The 20,835-nt window shown below is 39.8% G+C and overlaps 1 protein-coding gene across 1 annotated transcript in view; it reads left to right on the top strand.

Moving 5' to 3' along the window:
• Positions 1-716: 716 nt before the first annotated feature.
• Positions 717-20,835, top strand: part of PAK2 (p21 (RAC1) activated kinase 2) — a 111,648-nt gene continuing 91,529 nt past the window's right edge. The window contains exon 1 of the mRNA XM_059687491.1: positions 717-1,008. The gene's annotated coding sequence lies outside the window, so the exon portion shown is untranslated. The remainder of the gene's footprint in view (positions 1,009-20,835) is intronic.

Raw genomic sequence — 20,835 nt, 5'->3', positions numbered from 1 at the left:
TGTGTGTGTGTGTCTGTGTCTGTGTGTGTGTATATATGTATATATGTATATGTATACATATACATATACATATATACATATACACACACACATACACACACACATACATACTAGAGGCTCGGTGCGCTCTCACAGTCCAGGAGCCCTCAGGTTTGGGGAGCGGGCCTAAGCCTTTAGTCGGACAGCCTTAGCGCTGCTGCCCGCCACCGCTGCTGCGCTTGCCAGTGGTGAGCCCGGCTTCTGGGCTGGTTGAGTGGGCTCCCCCTGTGGGAGCACACTGACCACCAGGGGCAGCTCCTGTGTTGAGCGTCTGCCCCTTGGTGGTTAGTGTGCGTCATAGCGACCGGTTGTTCCACTGTTCCGTCAATTTGCATATTACCCTTTTATTATATAGGAGGATAGTATTTTTTTTTAAGTAAAATGGATAATGGATGAATTCCCAGAAACAAATGTCCTGGAGCCGATTCATATAAAAGACATCTGCCAGCATCTTTGGTTGACACGGAGCTGAGTGGAGACAGTGTTGAATCAGATGAGGAACTGGCTGCCTCTCTCAATATGAAGGACATGCCCACACCCCAAAAAAGAGAGCAGCTGTACACACCAACTACAACTCCCAGCAGCTCCCACCAGAGCCCGCCCATTGGGAGGCGGTGCCCGGCCCCTCCGTGGAGCTCCGGGAGGGGCGCTGTCCTCCCCGCCCCGCCCCGCTCCCCGCCGCCGCCCTCCCCCAGGGTTGTGGCCACGCGCAGCGGCGGCGGTTGTTCCGCTTCCCCTCCAGCCGGGGCCGTCGCCATTGCCGGAGCCTCCCTGCCCTCCCCTCCCGGCGCCCGTGGGGCTCGGCTGCCGCTCGGCCTAGCGGTAGGGCGGCTGCCTGCAGCGCGGCCCCTCTCCCGTGCGCTCCCCCTGCGTCCCCTCCCCGCCGCCGCGCGCTGGCCCGGGGCGGCTCCGCAGGCGCCGGGAGCTCGGACGGAGGCGCCTCGCTGGGCGGGGACCTTTCCTCGCAGGGTAAGTGGGCAGACGGGCCGGGCGCGGGGCCGCCGCTCTCCTTCCTTCTTCCTTCTCCGCGGCCTGGCAGGCGCGGGCGGCCCGGGACCGCCGCCACCTGCGCGCCCGCCGCCGCGGCCCCCGGGGCGGTGGCTCATTGTCTGCTCCCTGGGGCGGCTGCTGCTCCGCTGTCGCCCCGAGTGGGGAGCTGGCCGCCCCGGCGGGGCTCCTCTTCCTGGACCCGGTCCTGCCCCGGCCCGAGCGGCGCCGTGGGCTCTGCCCTGCCCGTCCCTCCTCGCCGTTCAGCCTCCTCTCCTCCGTTTCCTTTGCGGCGGGACCGGCGTCTCGGGGCTGATTCTTGGATTTTTCCCGTTTTCCCGAGCCCCAGCGCCTCCGGCCACTGCGCTGCTCACCCCAGCTTTATTGCTCAGGCACATTGTCCCGCGTCCCTGACACTTTTAAACTCAAATCTGATCGCTTCCACATTTCGCATTCGTAAAAACGTATCGTTTCCGAGGGTTTGAGGGCCTCCGCTTAAAGAGCAGAACTTTCGGGTTTTCTTGTGATTTTTTTTTGTTTGATCTTCAGCCAGGAGGTGATTATTTGCTGCTTTAGGTAATTTAGGTGAAGATGGGCTTTTAACCATGTTTGGCTATCTTTAAAACACACACACACACACACACACACACACACACACACACTCACACACTCACACTCACACTCCGCTCCCACAGATTCCTCGGTGGACTTAACCTTTTGACTAATTCTTTAAACATAAAGTTCATTCAGTAACTGAAGTGTGAAAAACCATTGTCAGCTGCTGTTTTATTCTTCTTGTACCCTAAATTTTGTGGGAATACCCTTGGTGTGACTGTGATTTTGTTTCCTCCGTAGATAACGCCAACTCCCATTGACATAATTATCTCAGTACTCCTTTACAAGTGACCTATAGTTTTCTTTTTTTAATCTCTGTAAAAAAGACATTAAATTGGTTCGACCTAAAATTAGACTACAACGAGCTGTGTTTTGGATCAAGGTTGTGCACGTCACGCTTTTTCCCCTGTTCTGTTCAACTCTTCCGCTCTTATAGGTAGGCAGGATATTGAAATGTGCAAGAATTCAAGAATTTGCTCTGGGGTGTTTTTTGTTGTTCTTGTTGTTTTTTGGTAGAGTTTATCCAAAAGAATAACATTAAATGAAGTTAGATTGGGATGAAAGCAGTGAATAGTAATTTTTAAGCAGGTTAGAACTTGTCAACTTTGCCAGATGCTCTGTGGCATTTGTAAAACATACTCACTTCTATGTGTTTTATTTAGATGTGAAAAAAATTTACATGAAAAGTTTGCTCACGTTCTCCTATTTAGGGTATTGATTTAAGGCAGTTTTTGCATCCTTGGTTTTAAAATCTGATTTACAAAGAACCCTGATTTACATTGTGAAAAGTGAACCTCAAAAATTTTTTGACCTGTAATATACATTAAACCCACTTTCAGGTTTTGGTGAAAGACATTCACCTTAATTCAGTGAATTTTATGTTTTCACTAAATAGTCATTGTTACTGATGGCTTAGTACTGAGTTTCAATACTGCCATAATTTGGTAGTGTCAGTTGTCCTCAACTTAAGGGGTGGTCTTGTTGGCCTCCCGCCCTACAGGGTTAAGGTATAGAATGTTGGAGTGTAAAACTTAGTCTGTGATGTCAGCTCTCTGCTGGTTCCTTCTGTAAGCAGGTACTTTTACCGAGAAAGAGCTCCTAGGTGTTCCACTTCCTTTGGGGCCTTGATTCATGGTTTACCAGTTATACATAGAGTTATTCTTCAGGACTTTGTGACATTTAATACCAAATTTATAAAGTTGCAGTAAGTTTGAAGTTGGAGAATATCTACTCAACAAATGAATAGGGGTTTCTCTGTTTCTCTGATGTTTCTGATAGGCCGGTTTCCAAGTAGACATGGTTGACCGTGGTGTATATTTCTTTTTCAATTATAAGAGAAAACTTAGAACTTGCTCAGGTAGCTCAGGATAAACTTTCAGTTATACTTTTTAAAAAAGAGAGCTTGTTCAAATAGCTGAGGATAAAATAAGTAGCTACTGTTAAATCCTTCCTATGTTTAATCTGTTGATATTGATTATTCTAATATTCAAGTATAATGTTTCTTTTGGCTTTCTAAGTTTTATGCTTCTGATGAAATTTGAAACTGGGACTTGTTTAAGGCTTCAGAGTTCTGATCAATTTGTTTTTAAAAGCCTAATTTCAGTGAGAGAGCTAACTAAGTTCAGACTAATAAGAGGTAAGTTGTTAAGTTCCTTACACATCTGAGTTGTCCCTTGTATCCTTCTTGCACCTTGGTAAGAAGCAGAGAAGGAAAAAATAGCTCCTATTGCCTTGAAGAAACACTGATTGTTTTCTTCTGTGTTCGGAATTGAGTTTCACTACTTCTTCATTTCAGGATCACTAACCTGGTTAAAAGTAGACAATCTGAACACTCATGCGAGATTTGAATTCTAGCTTATTGTCTCTGAGTTGCATTTGTACTTATTCTGTATATCTCAGGTGGTTAGGAGCTGGAGACCCGGGTTTGAATCCTGGCTTTTCTACTTGATCCTGGCCAAGATATGCATTGTTTTCAAGACCTGATTTTTTTTTTCATCTGTATACTGGGAATAATAACAGTATCATACAAATTTCATAGGGCTATTTAGAGCAATGCAGGTAAAGTACTTAGCAGATGCAGTGCTTAAGTGCTTAATAAATGTTAGTTAATATTCCATTCTAAAATAGGTTTTTACATTTAATTGCTTCTTACAGCAAATGTTCTACTCCCAAACTTAGATTTAAGACTTTTGTGAAAGAGGTTAGAATCCCAGGACCAAGTTTCTGAGACCATAACTGTTAAATTAAAAATTATTTTTCAGGAAAAAAAATTAGTTTCACCACTGAAATAGAATACAGGTGTTTTTTGCCCTGACCGGTTTGGCTTGGTGGATAGAGCATTGGCCTGCTGACTGAAGGGTCCCAGATTCGATTCCAGTCAAGGGCATGTACCTTGGTTGCGGGCACATCCCCAGTAGTGGGTGTGCAGGAGGTAGCTGATCGATGTTTCTCATCATCGATGTTTCTAACTCTATCCCTCTCCATTCCTCCCTGTAAAAAAAAAATCATTAAAAAAATATATTTTTTAAAAAGAATACAGGTGTTTTTTTTAAAAAATACAGGCTTCTCAGATTTAAAAATATGCATATTTCTCAGAAAATTTGAAAGTAGTGAAAATTACTAAGGAACAGGACAAAAATCACTTTATTCTCAGCCCTCAAGGATAACTATCATGACAGGCTAGTGTTGTTTTTTTCCCCTTATTTTAAAATTAAATTCCAGAAGAGGGATGTGCTTATTGTAAAAGGTTCAAGTAAATTATTTAGAGTAAAAAGTGAAGATTAGTTTTTCCTCACTTTCTAGTTCCATTCCTTGGAGGTACTCACTGTTAATAATTTTGTTTTACTTATGCAATTAGAAATAAGTACCATTTGTATAGTTTTTACCTTAGTTTTTTTAAATTAAAAAATCGATTATTATATATTATTTTCCTTGTCAATACTTATAGTTGTATCTCATCATTCAACAGACATGAGGTATTATTCCATTACATAGTTCTACTTTAATTACTCATGGTTATTTATGTTTCAGTTATGAGCAACTAATACTGAAGACCTAATGAACTCCTTATATCTTTGTGCACATGCATATGTGTGCAAGTATTTTCATAAAAAGAATTTTTAAATGTACACTTCAAGTTTCAGTAGATGCCAAATTCACTTACTAAAAGGCCAAGCCAATGCATACTTTCTTATCTAATTGTATACGCTCTTTATACATAATAGATATTAATCCTTTGCCTTCTGTTTAAGATCTTCCCCATTTTACCTTTTTCAAAAAAACATTCTTCGTCTTGGCTGGTTTGCTCAGTGGATAGAGCACTGGCCTGCGGACTGTAGGCTCCCGGATTCCATTCCCATCAAGGACACATGCCCGGGTTGCAGGCTCAATCCCCAGTAGGGGGTATGCAGGAGGCAGCCAATCAATGATTCTCATCATTGATGTTTCTCTCTCCCTCCAAAATCAATAAAAATATATACAGAACATTCTTCTATATTGTCTTGTACTTTAAAAAAATATATTTTTATTGATTTCAGAAGGGAAGGGAGGGGGAGAGAGAGATAGAAACATCAATGATGATGGAGAATCATTGATCAACTGCCTCCTGCACACCCCACACTGAGGATTGAGCCCGCAACCTGGGCATGTGCCCTTGACAGGAATTGAACCCGGAACCCTTCAGTCTGCAAGCCAGTGCTCTATCCACTGAGCCAAACCAGCTAGGGCTTGTCTTGTACTTTTAATGATTGTTGTATTTTAATCTTAATCCTTCTGGACTTTTTTTTTTTGCTCGTGGTGAGGGCATATAAGAGAGTTTTAAAAATATATAATAGCTTGGCTACTGAAATAAAATACAGATATAAAAATGTCTTTAGGAGTTTGATGTTGGTGTGAAAGTTGCATTATAGGGATTCAGAAAATAATATAATGGTTTTATTGTAAGCATCACATCTGAAAAGAAAAAAAGTGCCCCTTTTGACCTCTCTCTTGTCACCTACTTAATTCGATTTACATGCATATGTATGCAAATCTCAGCCTTTGTGTATAGCAAGCATGTCAAACTCCAGCCTGTGGGTTGCTTGGGGCCACAAAGAATATTTTTGTGGCCCAGCCAATATAATGGTATGTAAGAAACGTTTTAATAAAAATTTTGTAACTTAATTTTTACAACATCCTGTTATACATAATTATTAATAACGGACTACAACATTTGCTAAGGACTGATTACTATAATCATATTGCATTTATTCCTCTTATGTGCCTTACGCGCAGGTGCACCATTTCTATCCACTAATACTAGCAGCGAATATTTTAGCAGACAATTGCAACGTCATTAGCCTTGACTGACTTGTTTAGTATGCGCAATAGGAAATATTTCGGTTTGGGAGAACAAGAAAAATAGGTTTATTTGAGTTATGCTTATTAATTTGTGCAGTTATTCAGTGTCTGGTAAGTTAATGTTCAAGAAAAAATATTAATTTTTATTAAAATGTTCTATTATTTTATGTTAACGATTACTCATTTATTTCAGCCCTTTGTATTCAACATGTCTCTATCAAAATAAACCTACATTTCTATGAAAATTGAAGCTTTTATTTTTTTGCGGCCCATATAAACTTAAACCTTGTTTATTTGACCCATATTAGCCTTTCAGTTTGACATGCTTGTGTATAACTTTATTTGTGAGTCTTTCCTGATCTCCATTATGGTTTGGATATTCTTACTGTTCTTATATATTTATCTTAACATGTTAACCTCTAACCTTCATTTCCAGTGCGCTGAAAACATGAGTTATTTGGGTACTTTTAATCCGTATTAGTATCTTTCCGATCAAGCTGTTACATTTGGTAATATTGTTTCATGTAAATGTTTAATAGGTTCTGGAACGATAGGTTTTATTTTGCATTTATTTATTTATTTTTTAAATATATCTTTATTGATTTCAGAGAGGAAGGGAGAAGGGAGAGACAGATAGAAACATCAATGATGAGAGAGAATCATTGATTGTCTGTCTCCTTCATGTCCCTGCAACCTGGGCATGTGCCCTTGACCGGAATCCAACCTGAGACCCAGTCCTCTGTGCACTGAGCCAAACCAGCTAGGGCTGCATTTATTTCTTAAGAGCAAAGTGTATTTTAAAATAATCTTAGCTTTTAAAAATTAATTCCTATTTTAATTTTGAGATTATTTAGTAATCCATAGGCTTGTGAATGAAGCAAAATTGTTATATAATAAACACATGAGTAATAGATATGGGGAAAAGCATTTAGATAAAATTTCAGGTACTCTAAAGAGCAAATTATTAATAAGAACTTACATTGACAGATATAATAGTGGAAATATAGCCAGATGTTTGATAACGTATCTCTGTTGTAAATTTTTTCTAAACTTTTTTTTCACCTTCCTAATTAAATATTTGAAAAGAAACAAAGTAAAAAAAGAACAACACACCGAAAAACCCATTTCTTTACCTATGGGTAACTACTGTTGGTACTTTGGTATGTTATCTGCTAGTTCTTTCTTCTTTATATATATATGTGTGTACATAGTTTACTTTTATAAAATTGGTATCATATTTTGTATAATTTGCTATCTTGCTTTTTAAAAAAATATTTCTATTAACTTCAGAGAGCAAGGGAGAGGGAGAGTGAGATAGCAACATCAATGAGGAGAATCATTGATCAGCTGCCTCCTGCACACCCCCTACTGGGGATTGAGCCTGCAACCTGGGCATGTGCCCTTGACCTGTAATTGAACCTGGGACTCTTCAGTCCGCAGGCCAACGCTCTATCCATTGAGCCAAACTGGCTAGGGCGCCTTCTTTTTTTTTACCTAATATTACATCTTGAAAGTTTTCCTTTGTTCTCCTTAAAAGTTCTTTTTAAAAATGATTTTTTAAAATCCTCACCCAAGGATATGTACATTGATTTTAGAGGGAGGGGCGGGAGAGAGACAGAGACAGAGAGACATCAATGCTAGAAACATCGGTCAGCTGCCTCCCGTATGTGCCCCAACCTAGGGATCGAACCTGCAACCTAGGTTTGTGCCCTGAGAGGGAATCGAATCCACAACTTTTTGGTGCACAGGATGACACTCCAACTAGCTGGCAAGGACTAAAAATGATTTTTCTAATGTTTACCTAACACCATTGTAGAGCTCTGCCTTAGTTTCATTATTTTCCTATTGCTGAATGTGTAACTTATTTCCTATACAGATAATACTATGGTGAATATCTTTCTACTCCTGATTATTACTAGAATATATTTGTAGAAGTGGAATTACTGAATGAAAATGTATAGCATTTAAAAGTCTTAAATTGACCCTTCAGAGAGGTTTGATATTTACTATCACTAGAAATGTGAATCTCGCTTTAGTTCTGATAAATACGTAGAAGTAACTAGATTTTTGTGTTCACTGTTATTTTTATTATCTCCCTGGACTTCAATAAAATTTTATTTACTTTCGTTTTCCTGGTTCATTGTGAAAATAATAGCAACTTTTGTCTCCTTTCCAATAGTCAACATATTTATATCTGTTTTAGCTCTTTATTACATTGGGCAGAATCTCCAAGACATGGTTAAATAAGAGAGATGATAATTGTCTTGGAACATCTTTGGCATTTTTACAATTAAGGATGATGGCAGCTGTTGATTTTAGAGAGAGATTTTTTTTTTTTTGTACTCACCCTAGGATATGTCATTATTGATTTTAGAGAGAGGAAGGAGAGGGGGAGAGAGAAGTGGGAGAGTGAGAGAGAAAATATCAGTCGGTTGCCTCCTGTATGTGCCATCACTGGGACCAGGACTGTTTCCATCGAACCTGAAACCTAGGTATGTGCTCTGACTGGGAATCAAACTGGCAACCTTTTGGTGTATGGGATGACGCTCCAACCAACTGAGCCACCTGGCCACAGCTAGAGAGAGATTCTTTATTATTTCATTCTGTTTCTACTTTACAGAAAATAGGAATGGCTTCTGAATTTTATCAAATGTTTTTGTGTGACACTTATTTAGGAGATGATCAGGTTTTTCTTTTTTAACTGCTGATAAGGGTATAGAATAATAAATTTGCCGATAACAGAAGGCATGGAAGAAATCAAAACCCTACTCACGTTAGTCAAGTGTATGGAACTTATTGAAAGGATAGAGAATATCATAGAAATTACTAGTAGTTTAATAAGAATAACAGGCCATATGGTAACGCCTGCAGTTACTTCTGTAGTCTTTCTAGGTATCTTTAGGTATTGATGAGTTAGTTTTGATAATTTCTATTTCCATAAGTTATACATTATTTTAAGATTTTAAATTTGTTATAGAGATGCATGTAATATTTTTTTATTAAAATCTGGTATATATTTTCATCTTTTTTTTTTTTATTAATCCTCACCTGAAAACAGGTGAGGATTAATAAAAAAATTGATTTCAAAGAGAGAGAGGAACATATACATGTGAGAGTGAAACATTGATCGATTGCCTCCTGCACACATCCAGACCAGGAATCAAACTTGCAGCCTGGGTATGTGCCCTGACCAGGAATTGAACCCTTGACCTTTCAACCTTTCAGTGTTGCAGATGACATTCCAACCGACTGAGCCACATCAGCCAGGACTATTTCCATCTTTTTTTGGTGTGATTTCGTTATTTTTCTTGACTTTATTTGCCAGATGTTTGTCTACTTAGTGATTTATTCTATTGAGATTTTTTCTATTGTTTTCTGATTCCCTGATTTCTACTAGTCTCTTTATTTTGCTCTTCCTGCTTTTCTTCATAATTTTTTTTGTACTTTTTTCTAACTAATTAAACTCTTAGTTCCTTTGTTTAAAATAATTAAAAATTTAGTATTCTTAATTTACCTCTGAGTACAGCTTTGGCTGGGCTGCACTCTATAATTTACATGAATGATATTCTTATACTTAAACAAATAGTTGGTAGTTCTAGGTTGATTTTCTCTTTGACTCAAGAGGTATTCAGGACAGCTCTACTCACTCTTTTTTTTCCCCTTGTTGTCAGTGACCTTAGTCTTTTAAAATACCTTTTCAATTTATTGAGGGTTTCTTTGTGATTTAAAGCATAATCCAATTTAGCAAGTGTTCCTTGGAAACTTAAAAATAATATTTTTTTCTGTTTGCAGGATATAGTGTGATATATCTATTAATTAAACTTTATTAAAATTATCTTATTTGACTTATTCCTTATTAATAGTTCTTATTATATGACCTTAATTAATTTTTTAAAATTCTTTATTGTTTAAAGTATTACATGAGTCTCCTTTTTCCTGCATTGATCTCTGCCCGCCACCCCCTCCCTCAAGCATAAGTCCTCACCCCACTACTGTCTGTGTCCATTAGTTTTGCTCATATGCATGCATACAAGTCCTTTGGTTGATCTCTTACTCCCTCACCCCCCATATCTCCATAGTTTTGTGTTTCCCTGAATGTCATATAGTTGGAATCATATAATATGTAACCTCAACTTGACTTCTTTCACTTAGCAATATTCATTTATGTTTCCTCCATATCATTTCATGGCTTGATGGCTCATTTCTTTTTAGCACTGAATAATATTTTATTGTCCCAGTGTACCAGTTTGTTCATTCATTCACCTACAAAAAGCTGTCTTGGTTGCTTCCACATTTGGCAATTATGAATAAAGCTGCTATCAACATTTGTGTTTAGGTTTTGTGTGGGCATAAGCTTTCAGCTGATTTGGGTGAATACCAGGGGCCATGATTGCTGGATTGTATGGTAAGAGTATATTTAGTTTTATATATACAGTGGGGCCTTGACTTACGGGTTTAATTGTTAAGGAGCTCGTTAACTCAAATTACTCTATCAACTCAATGCAAAAAATCGGCCGAGAGACAGCTGTTATCTCAAAAAACCCGTTAGTTGGGACACTCGTAAGTCAAGGCCCCACTGTAACTGTAAAATTGTATTTCAAAGTGGCTGTACCATTCTGCTTTTTTACCAACAGTTGCTCAACATCCTCACCAGCATTTGGTGGTGTCAGTGTTTTGGAGTTTAGCCATTCTAAGTGTGTAGTGGAATCTTACTGTTTTAATTTATAATTCCCTCCTGAGGTATGATGTTAAGCCTCTGTTTGAGTGCTGCTTTGCCATCTTTAATATATATGCCATCTTTGGTCAGGTATCTCTTCAGATCTTTTACCCATTTTTTAATTGTGGTGTTTATTTTCAATTGTTGAGTTTTGAGAATTCCTGGTCAGGGCACATGCCCTGTGGGCTCAATCTCCAGTAGGCAGCATGCAGGAGGCAGCCGGTAGATGTTTCTTTCTCATCCATGTTTCTATCTTTCCCTTACTCTCTCTGAAATCAATTTTAAAAAAACACACAACAATAAAAAATAAATTATGCGTAGTTTATTTTTTTTAATTCAAAATGAATGTTTAAAACATTTATGAGAAATGTTATAATGAATTCTGTTGGGTGTGTTTCTGTCTTTTTATGTAGTGCTTACTGGTTTGTGTGTGTGTTTGTTTTTAATTGATTTCAGAGAGGAAAAGGGAACAAGAAGTAGAAACATCAATGATGAGAAAGAATCATTGATTGGCTGCTTCCTGCATGCCCCACACTTGGGATCGAGCCCCCAACCTGGGCATGTGCCCTGACTGGGAATTGAACTGTAACTTCCTCGTTCATAGGTCCAACCTCAATCACCGAGCCATACTGGCCAGGCTGTGTACATCCTGTTTTTAAAGTGCATTAGTTTATAGTTTAAATAAATTCAAGTACAAATATAAATTTTAAAAAGCAAACTTTTCTGATTTGTCAGCATGAAAAAGAAAATTATACTTTGACTCACTTTATATCTGAAGACTATTATTTTCTCTTAATCCATCCTCACTTTATTCCCTTTTCCCTCTGTATGGTGAGCTTGGGACCTCAGAATATTGTTAGTATATTTTTGGTACATGTCATGTTTTTAATTTCATCTTTCAGGACTTATCTTGGTAATTACATTCAGTGCTAACACAAATTATTTAGAAGCTGAGATTTCGCTTCCTGGCAGTTGTCATCAGTCTGGCTCAAATAAACTCATAAAAATTCTCAAAAATTATTTAAACTTTATTGAGATAGATTCAGTGCTCGTTGCCATTTTTCTCAGTCTTAACCTTTAAACAGATTTATCATGTATGTCAGGTAGCATAGATTTCCAGCTAAATATTTTTAGTAGGAATAACTGGAAGACATACTTCAAAATTATTAGATCCTTAGAAATGTCCTTAGAAATTCTGTAGATAATCACTCTATTATCTTGCATTAATCAGTTTGTTTCAGAGCTTCTTGTGCCTGATTGTGGTAGGAATTTTCCTTTTTCTTTTTATTGAAATATTTTGACAGCTCATGTCTTGTTCATTGATGTTGCCTGATATATTAGCTCCTTACACTCTTCAAAATTGGTTCTGTTTTCATTTCCAGAAATATTGTGGTTATTTTGCTTTAGTTCTGTTTTCCCTGAAAACACTTGTAATAAGTAGTGTCTGGCTTATCATATCTGTCCTTTGTGTAAGCTTCTCAAATGGTTGTCCTTATCACTCATTTGATTTTCTTTTATTGCCGGGAGCCGGTCCATCCTTGCTGTTTCAAGGGACCTGGCATATATGGCATACGGTTCTTAATATGTTTGCTCACCTTCTTGGCGCTGTGTTTTAACCAAAGTCACCTCTCTGAGAAAGGTTGAATCCCCAGGTAGGGATTTTCCCCTGAAGTTAGGGAGGGAATAAAACCCCTCAACTAAGTGCCAGGCGGGTAATTAATCACTTTAACTATGAACAATCATGCTTAAGCTACATAATCTTTACTCCCTGGAATGGAGATAAGAAACGCCCTAACCTTTGTAATAGAGATTGATAGGATTGAATCAACTGGTATAAATACAGATGTAACAAGACAGCAAGAGACAGAACTCAGAAGAGAACCAAGAGAGACAGAACTCAGAACACAGAACCTACAAAGAACGTTCTCTAGAGACAGAAGAACTTCGCTGGAGAGAACATGGCAAAAGATCCTGGACAGAAACTGGCCTCAGAACCTAGAGACAGAACCTAGTGAGAGAACATGGCAAAAGATCCTGGACTGAACCTGACTACAGAAATTGACAAGAGAACTGCTGGGAGCCGGTCCATCCTTGCTGTTTCAAGGGACCTGGCATATATGGCATACGGTTCTTAATATGTTTGCTCACCTTCTTGGCGCTGTGTTTTAACCAAAGTCACCTCTCTGAGAAAGGTTGAATCCCCAGGTAGGGATTTTCCCCTGAAGTTAGGGAGGGAATAAAACCCCTCAACTAAGTGCCAGGCGGGTAATTAATCCCTTTAACTACGAACAATCATGCTTAAACTACATAATCTTTTCTCCCTGGAATGGAGATAAGAAACGCCCTAACCTTTGTAATAGAGATTGATAGGATTGAATCAACTGGTATAAATACAGTTGTAACAAGACAGAAACACTCAGAACTTAGAACAGAATCAAGAAGACAGAACCTACACGGAGCCTAGAGACAGAAGAACTTCGCTGGAGAGAGCATGCCGGAGGATCCTGGACAGGGACTGGCCTCGGAGCCTGGAGGTGGAGCCTGGCGAGAAAGCATGGCAGGGGATCCTGGACTGAACCTGACTGCGGAGATTGGCAGGAGAGCCTGACTAGAACCTGGTGACTGAACCTGACTGGCGAACCTGGACAGAACCTCTCTGGAGATCCAGACCAGAACTTGGCTGGAGATCCGGGCTAGAGTTCCTGGCTAGGCTGCTGATCAACTGAACGCTATCTCTGTATCGTTCCTTCTTCGCCGACTCCGTCCACACCTTTGGGGACCCCTGGACCCGCTGGGGCTGGACCCCAGCAGAGAACCTGACTAGAACCTGGCTACTGAACCTGGCTAGAGGAACCTGGCTATGATGATCACCCGAAGGCTGCCTCCATGTCATTCCTTCTTCGCCGACTCCGTCCACACCTTTGGGGACCCCTGGACCTGCTGGGGTTGGACCCCGGCATCTGGCGCCCGAACAGGGAGATAAGAAATGCCCTAACCTTTGTAATAGAAATTGACAGGATTAGAATCAACTGGTATAAATACAGATGCAACAAGACAACAACAGACAGAATTTAGAACACAGAACTCAGGAGACAGAGCTTAGAATAGAATTCAGAAGACAGAACCTACGCGGAACCTGGAGATGGAGGAGCTTCAATGGAGAGAACATGGCAAGGGATCCTGGACTGAACCTGACTACAGAAATTGGCAAGAGAACCTGACTAGAACCCGGTGACTGAACCTGGCTGGAGAACCTGGACAGAACCTGGCTGGAGAACCTAGCGAGGGAACATGGCCACAGAACCTGGCTGGAGATCCGAAGCAGAACCTCTCTGGAGATCCAGACCAGAACTTGGCTGGAGATCCGGGCTAGAGATCCTGGCTAGGCTGCTGATCAACTGAACACTGTCTCCGTGTCCTTCCTTCTTCGCCGACTCCGTCTACACCTTTGGGGACCCCTGGACCTGCTGGGGTTGGACCCCGGCATTTTATCACCTCCTATTCAGCTTTATTTCTGCTATTGACATTTTCATTTCTTTACGTCCTTTAAAAACTTACCCTGTTTCCCTTTCTTCCTAAATTACTCTTATTTCATCTTGGTCTTTTTTCTCCATATATGCCTGTTCCATCAAGTTTGCCCTGATTGGGAATCAAACCCTTGACACTTCAGTGCATGGGACTATACTCCAATCGAGCCACACCAGCCAGGGCAGTAATCTTTGATCTTTTTGTTGTTCCCTCTCTGCTTCCCCATTCCCTATCTTACAGGCAGTTTTGAAACGTTTTCTGAGTTTCACGTTTTCTTTCTTTCTTCCTTTCTTTCTTTCTTTCTTTCTTTCTTTCTTTCTTTCTTTCTTTCTTTCTTTCTTTCTTTCTTTCTTTCTCTCTTTCTCTCTCTCTCTCTCTCTCTCTCTCTCTCTCTCTCTCTCTCTCTCTCTCTCTCTCTCTCTTTCTTTCTTTCTTTCTTTCTTTCTTTCTTTTTTAGTTTCATTTTTTAGTGTAGTGATTGGATGGGGGCCAATGCAGGAAGAAGAAAAAAAAAGAAGAAAAAAAGAAGGATCATAACATTTAGATTACAAAGTTTCTTAACACACACTGTTTCCTCTGTATACAGAGAGAGACCTTCCTCTCTTTCTTTGCCTGGCAGATTCCTTCTTATTCTTTAAAAGCCAATTCTGATTTCTTTGCATAATTACTCTCATATAAGTAAGAGCTCTGGGCCCTCTTTTCCATTGCATTCACTCATCCCTCTCAGCTCATCTCAGTTGCAGAGTAGTCCTGTGTTACTATTTCCCACTCACAATTTGGTGCTCATAGTGGAGACTAAACCTTAATATTTTGATCTCCAGTATGTGACACATTGTACATATGCTAAATAAATATTGGAATTAGGAGAGGCTTATTAGGAGTTTCCTCCTCCCCCTTCATTTCATTTCCCTGCTTGTAGTGTTAAAATATAAAAGTAGGGCCTAACCGGTTTGGCTTAGTGGATAGAGCGTCGGCCTGCGGAATGAAGGGTCCCGGGTTCGATTCCGGTCAAAGGCATGTACCTTGGCTGCGGGCACATCCCCAGTAGGAGGTGTGCAAGAGGCAGCTGATCAATGTTTCTCTCATCGATGTTTCTAACTCTCTATCCCTTTCCCTTCCTCTCTGTAAAAAAATCAATAAAATATATTTAAAAAAATAATTCTTTAAAAAAAAATAAAAGTAGGTTTCTCTGGGAAGTGGAATTACGAATTTTTTTTAGTTTAGATTTTATTCTGGTTTGAGGGGTTTTTTGTTTTGTTTTGTTTTTATAATGATCATGTACTATGAGAATTAAAAAAACCCAAAATCTTAAAACTAAATCTCTCAAATTTTCAGGTTCTCCCTGTGGCCCAGCATGTGTGTCTTTCTGACCCCATTCAGCAGTCTCATTTCCTAGTACTTGCCACTGTATGCCCTCCTGTCTCCTTATTGTCTCAGGTCATACTTATTGTTTCTGTTGCCTAGAACCCATTTTCTGGGTAGGAATATGAGCTGTTGTAAATTGAAAAATACTTGTAATAGAGATTGACTAGTGAGAATTTAGACTAATATCCTGCTGGTCTTATCCTGAATATATAGTGGGTAAATGGAGCATTTAATTGTAATTAGCTTTCTAAAATAGATATCTTAAAGAAAATAGAATAGTGGGTGTATCTTCAAATTTTCCTGGGTCTCCCCTAGCCTAAACCTTTCATCACAGATAAACCTTTTCATTGATCCATTTATTCATTAAACAGATAATTACTCATCTCCTAGCCACATGGACTAGACATAGTGCTAGGTGTTAGTGATGTAATGTCAACAAAATTTTCACTGGATCCATGCTTGTGGAGTTTATAACGTAGACGACATTTAAAAAGCAAATCCAGCCCTAGCCGATTTGGCCTATGGACCAAAGGGTCCTGAGTTCAATTCCAGTCAAGGGCACGTACTTTGGTTGCAGGCTCCTCCCTGGCCAGGCCCTGGTCAGGGCTTCTGCAGAAGGCAACCAATTGATGTGTTCCTCTCACATTGTTGTTTATCTCTTACCTTTCCCTCTCTTTTCCACTCTCCCTAAAATCAATGGAAAAATATCCTCTGGTGAGGATTAACAACAACAAAAAAGGCAAATCCAGCCCTAACCGGTTTGGCTCAGTGGATAGAGCATCCACCTGTGGACCAAAGGGTCCCAGGTTCAATTCTGGTCAAGGACCTTGGTTGCAGGCTCCTTCCAGGCTCTGGTCAGTGCACATGCAGGAGGCAACTTATCTATGTGTTTCTCTCACATCGATATTTCTATCTTTCCCTCTGCAAAATCAATGGAAAAATATCCTCAGGTGAGGATTTAAAAAAAGAAAAAAGAAAAGCAAATTCAGTGTGGCTCAGTGAGTGCTTGAGCGTCAACCCATGAACCAGGAGGTCATGGTTCAATTCTCGTTCAGGGCACATGCCTGGGTTGCCAGCTCAGTCCCCAGTAGGGGGCGTGCAGGAAGCAGCCGATCAATGATTCTCTCTAATCATTGATGTTTCTATCTCTCCCTTCCTCTCTCTGAAATCAATAAGAATATTTTCTAAAAAGCTAATCCAGCCCTGGCTGGCATGTGCACTGAAAGGTTCCCTGCCGGTTCGATTCCCAGTCTAGGTTTTGGAATCGATCCTGGTAGGAGGTAGCTGACACTGTTCTGCTCTCACATCGATGTTTACTCTCTCTTTTTTTCCCTTCCTTTCTCTCTAACAATAAATAAAATATTAAAGGGAAAAAAAGCAAATTCAGCATGATGAATGCTAAGGCAGAAGGGAATAAACTAATGTGCATGGTTTGGGAGCAAAGAGGTGTCAGAAAAGCTTTTCTGAGAAAGTAGTTTTTAGACCAATACTTAGTGTTTGACAGGTAGAGGTGGTGGACCGAAAGAATGAATGATCCAGGCTCCGTTTCCTAGGAAAACTCCCTCAGTACCAGGCATATGGAATAATTGGTCACTGAACAGAAGCCTTTCCAGGAAGATCCGAGATGGCTAAGAATGGATAAAAAGTTAAATCTTGTAGAGGGAAAGAGTACAAAGAAATGAGTCTGGAAAGTTAGGGGTGATCATGGGTGTACTATTAATGGCTTTATATTAAAACAAGAAGTTATAAAGTTTAATATGTTCTAAATGTGCTCCCTGCAGTGGAAAGAATAGACTGGGAGTGACGAAGAGTGGATTTGGGTATAATAAGTAACAATTATTAAGTCATAGCTGCAGTGACTTAGAAATTGTGAGGAAGCTGTTTTGAGACGCATGGATAGTTGTGGTAATTGGGTATTATGATAGAAAGATAGGAACAAATGATTTTTAAAAATTGTTTTCCTCACCCGACTGGTGTGCTCAGTGGTTGAGCATCAACCTAGGAACCAGGAGGTCACAGTTTGATTCCCAGTCAGGGCACATACGTGGGTTGTGGGCTCTATCCCCAGTGGGGGGCCTGCAGGAGGCAACCTGTAAATCATTCTTTCCCATCATTGATATTCTATCTTTCCCACTCCCTTCCTCTCTGAAATCAATAAAAATATATTTTTAAAAAATTGCTTGCTTCCGAGAACATTAATTTCTTTAAAATGGGAAAAGGACACATTTTTACTCCCATGTTTTTCTATTATCAGATAGAAATTTGAGTAGCAGAATAAATAATCCAGATAGTCAAGGTTGGTTTTTTTGTTTGTTTGTTTTGTGTGGTTTTATTTATTTATTTATTTTTAGTGATGAATGTCACCTTGGTCGGGTAGCTCAGTTGGTTAGAGAGTCGTCCTGAAATGCCAAGGTTGTGAGTTCGATCTCAGGTCAGGGCACATACAAGAATCAACCAATGAATGCATCAATAGATAGAACAACAAATTGTTTTCTCTCTCACTCTATTAAATCAATAAAATAAAATTTTTTCTTTTTTAATAATTAATGATGTCTTTTTTTTTAATTGATTTCAGAGAAGAAGGGAGAGGGAGAGAGAGATAGAAACATCAATGATGAGAGAGAATGATTGATTGGCTGCCTTTTGCACGCCCTCCACTGGGGATCAAGCCAGCAACTCTGGCATATGCTCTGATTAGGAATCAAACTCAGACCTCCTGGTTCATAAGTTGATGCTCAACCATTGAGCCACACCAGCTGGGCTAAAAGAAAATTGTTTAAAAAGGTGTTCTAGAGACTGTGGTTCTTTAAAAAAATAAAGTGATGACTCTCAGCCTTTTTCAGATATGAACAACAGCAACATAGAATGTAGGAGGCATGACTGTGAAGTTATGCAAGTGATTCTTTCCTGAACACAGCAAAAACTATAAATAGTTTTGTCACCTTCAGAATAGTCCTGTTTGAAAGGCTGTGTGATGATTCCCATGTGCTTCCATTCTTCAAGTCACTTTTTAGAACTCTTCTCTTTGAAGTGCTCTAGGAGACTACAGCATATTCTGTAGAGTCTTTCCTCTTCACCAGAGGCAAACCCTCCATCCTTGCCTCTGCCTCTGCTTCCATCAGTCCTTCTTGCTCTCTGTGTCTACATCTGCCCCACATGGTTTCTTTCTTTTCCTTAAACTTAAAGAAATGAGAGATAATTTATATAATAAATTCTACCATTAAAATTAAAAATGCTTTTATTAATTTCAGAGAAAGGGAGAGGGAGAGAGAGATGGAAACATCAGTGATGAGAGAATCATCGATTGGCTGCCTCTTGCACGCCCCCCAATGGGGAACGAGTGTGCAACCTACAGCATGTGCCCTGACCAGAACTGTACCTGCCACCCCTTGTTGTATGGAATCATGTTCCAACCAACTGAGCAACACTGGCCAGCACTGTAAAGGTTTTTAAGTATTTTTTTTAAAACCATATTTATGAGGTTGTGCAGCCATCAGCACTAATTCCAGAATATTTGCATTACCCCAAAGAGAAATCTTGCACCCAATAGCAGTCACTCATTTGACCCCAAACTCTGCCCTCTTGCCCCAGGCTACCACTAATTTACTTTTATAATTAGTTTAATTAATTTCTTTAATTAATCTAATTCTGGGCATACAAGTAGATTCCATATGTGGATTTATATATATAATGCAGTGGAGCCTTGACTTACGAGTTTAATTCGTTCCGTGACGGAGCTCGTAACTCAAATTACTCGTATGTCAAATCTTAAAGTGAACGAGTGAGACACGTGATGCTGGGCTGATGTGGCGTTCACTGTGACGTTCGCTGCGTCAATTATCGGTGGGGTATCTGAAGCTGGCTCGTAACCCGAATTTTAGCTCGCAACTCAAAGCAAAATATCGGCCGAGAGACGGCTCGTATCTCAAAAAACTCGTTAGTCGCGACACTCGTAAGTCAAGGCCCCACTGTATGTGGTCTTTTGTGATTTGTTTCTTTCACTTAGCACAGTGTTTTCAAGGTTCATCCATATTGTAGTGCATATGAGTACTTCATTTCCTTTTATGGCCAAATAATCCATTGTGTGCATATACCAGATTTTTTTTGTCCATTCATCAGTTGATGGAAATTTGGGTTTCTTTCTTTCTTTCTTTTGGAGGATTTTTATAAGAGTTTATTTGAGCCAAACTGAGATATATGCTGGGGAGCCAGATCTCAAATGCTCCCTTTCATTTTTTGATTGTTATGAATAGTGCTTCTAGGAACATTTGTATATAGGTTTCTGTGTGGACTTCTTTTTCGTTCTTTTGGATATATGCATAGGACTGGATTTGCTGAGTTAAATGATAACTCCATGTTTAACCTTTTGAGGAGGAGCTAAGACTATTCCAAAGCTACTTGCACCATTTTGCAATTGCACCAACAGTGTCTGAGGATTCTGATTTCTCCAACCCATCCTAAACTTATCTTCTGCCTTTTTTATGATAGTTGCCCTAGTGGATGTGAAACGGTATCTCATTGTAGTTTTAATTTGCATTTCCTTGATGGCTAATCTGTTGAGTATCTTTTCATGTGCTTATTTTTTTTAGTATTTTATTTTTTTAATTATTATTTTATATATATATATATATATATATATATATATATATATATATATATATTATTGACCTTTTTACAGAGAGGAAGGGAGAAGGATAGAGAGTTCGAAACATCGATCAGCTGCCTCCTGCACACCCCCCACCGGGGTTGTGTCCGCAACCCAGGCATATGCCCTTGACCAGAATCAAACCCGGGACACTTGAGTCCATAGGCCGACGCTCTATCCACTGAGCCAAACCAGCTAGGGCTTCATGTGCTTATTGACTATTTGTATATCTATATATATTTTTGTTAACTCACCGGAGAATATTTTTGCCATTGGTATTTTTTAGAGAGAGTAAAAGGGATGGAGGAGAGGGGAGAGGGAAGGAGAGAGAGAGAGATGAAGAGAAACACGAAGTGAGAGAGACACACCAATTGGTTGCCTCCTGGGGCTGGGGATTGAACCTGCAGCCGAGGTATGTGCCCTTGACCATGTGCCCTTGACTGGGCTTCGACACCCCCCCACCACCACCACCCTTTGATGCACTGGCTGACGCTCTTAACTATTGAGCAAACCAGCCAAGGCAACAAATACTACTTTATACAGATCTTACACAAGCTAGTTACATTTTATTGGGATAAGTTGGAGGGGGTACATTTGAGTG

This window comes from Myotis daubentonii, chromosome 3 (genome assembly GCF_963259705.1).
Source record: "Myotis daubentonii chromosome 3, mMyoDau2.1, whole genome shotgun sequence".
Taxonomy (NCBI): Eukaryota; Metazoa; Chordata; class Mammalia; order Chiroptera; family Vespertilionidae; genus Myotis; species Myotis daubentonii.
Note: the sequence above shows the minus strand (reverse complement) of the source record. Positions and strands in the feature narration are given on the sequence as shown.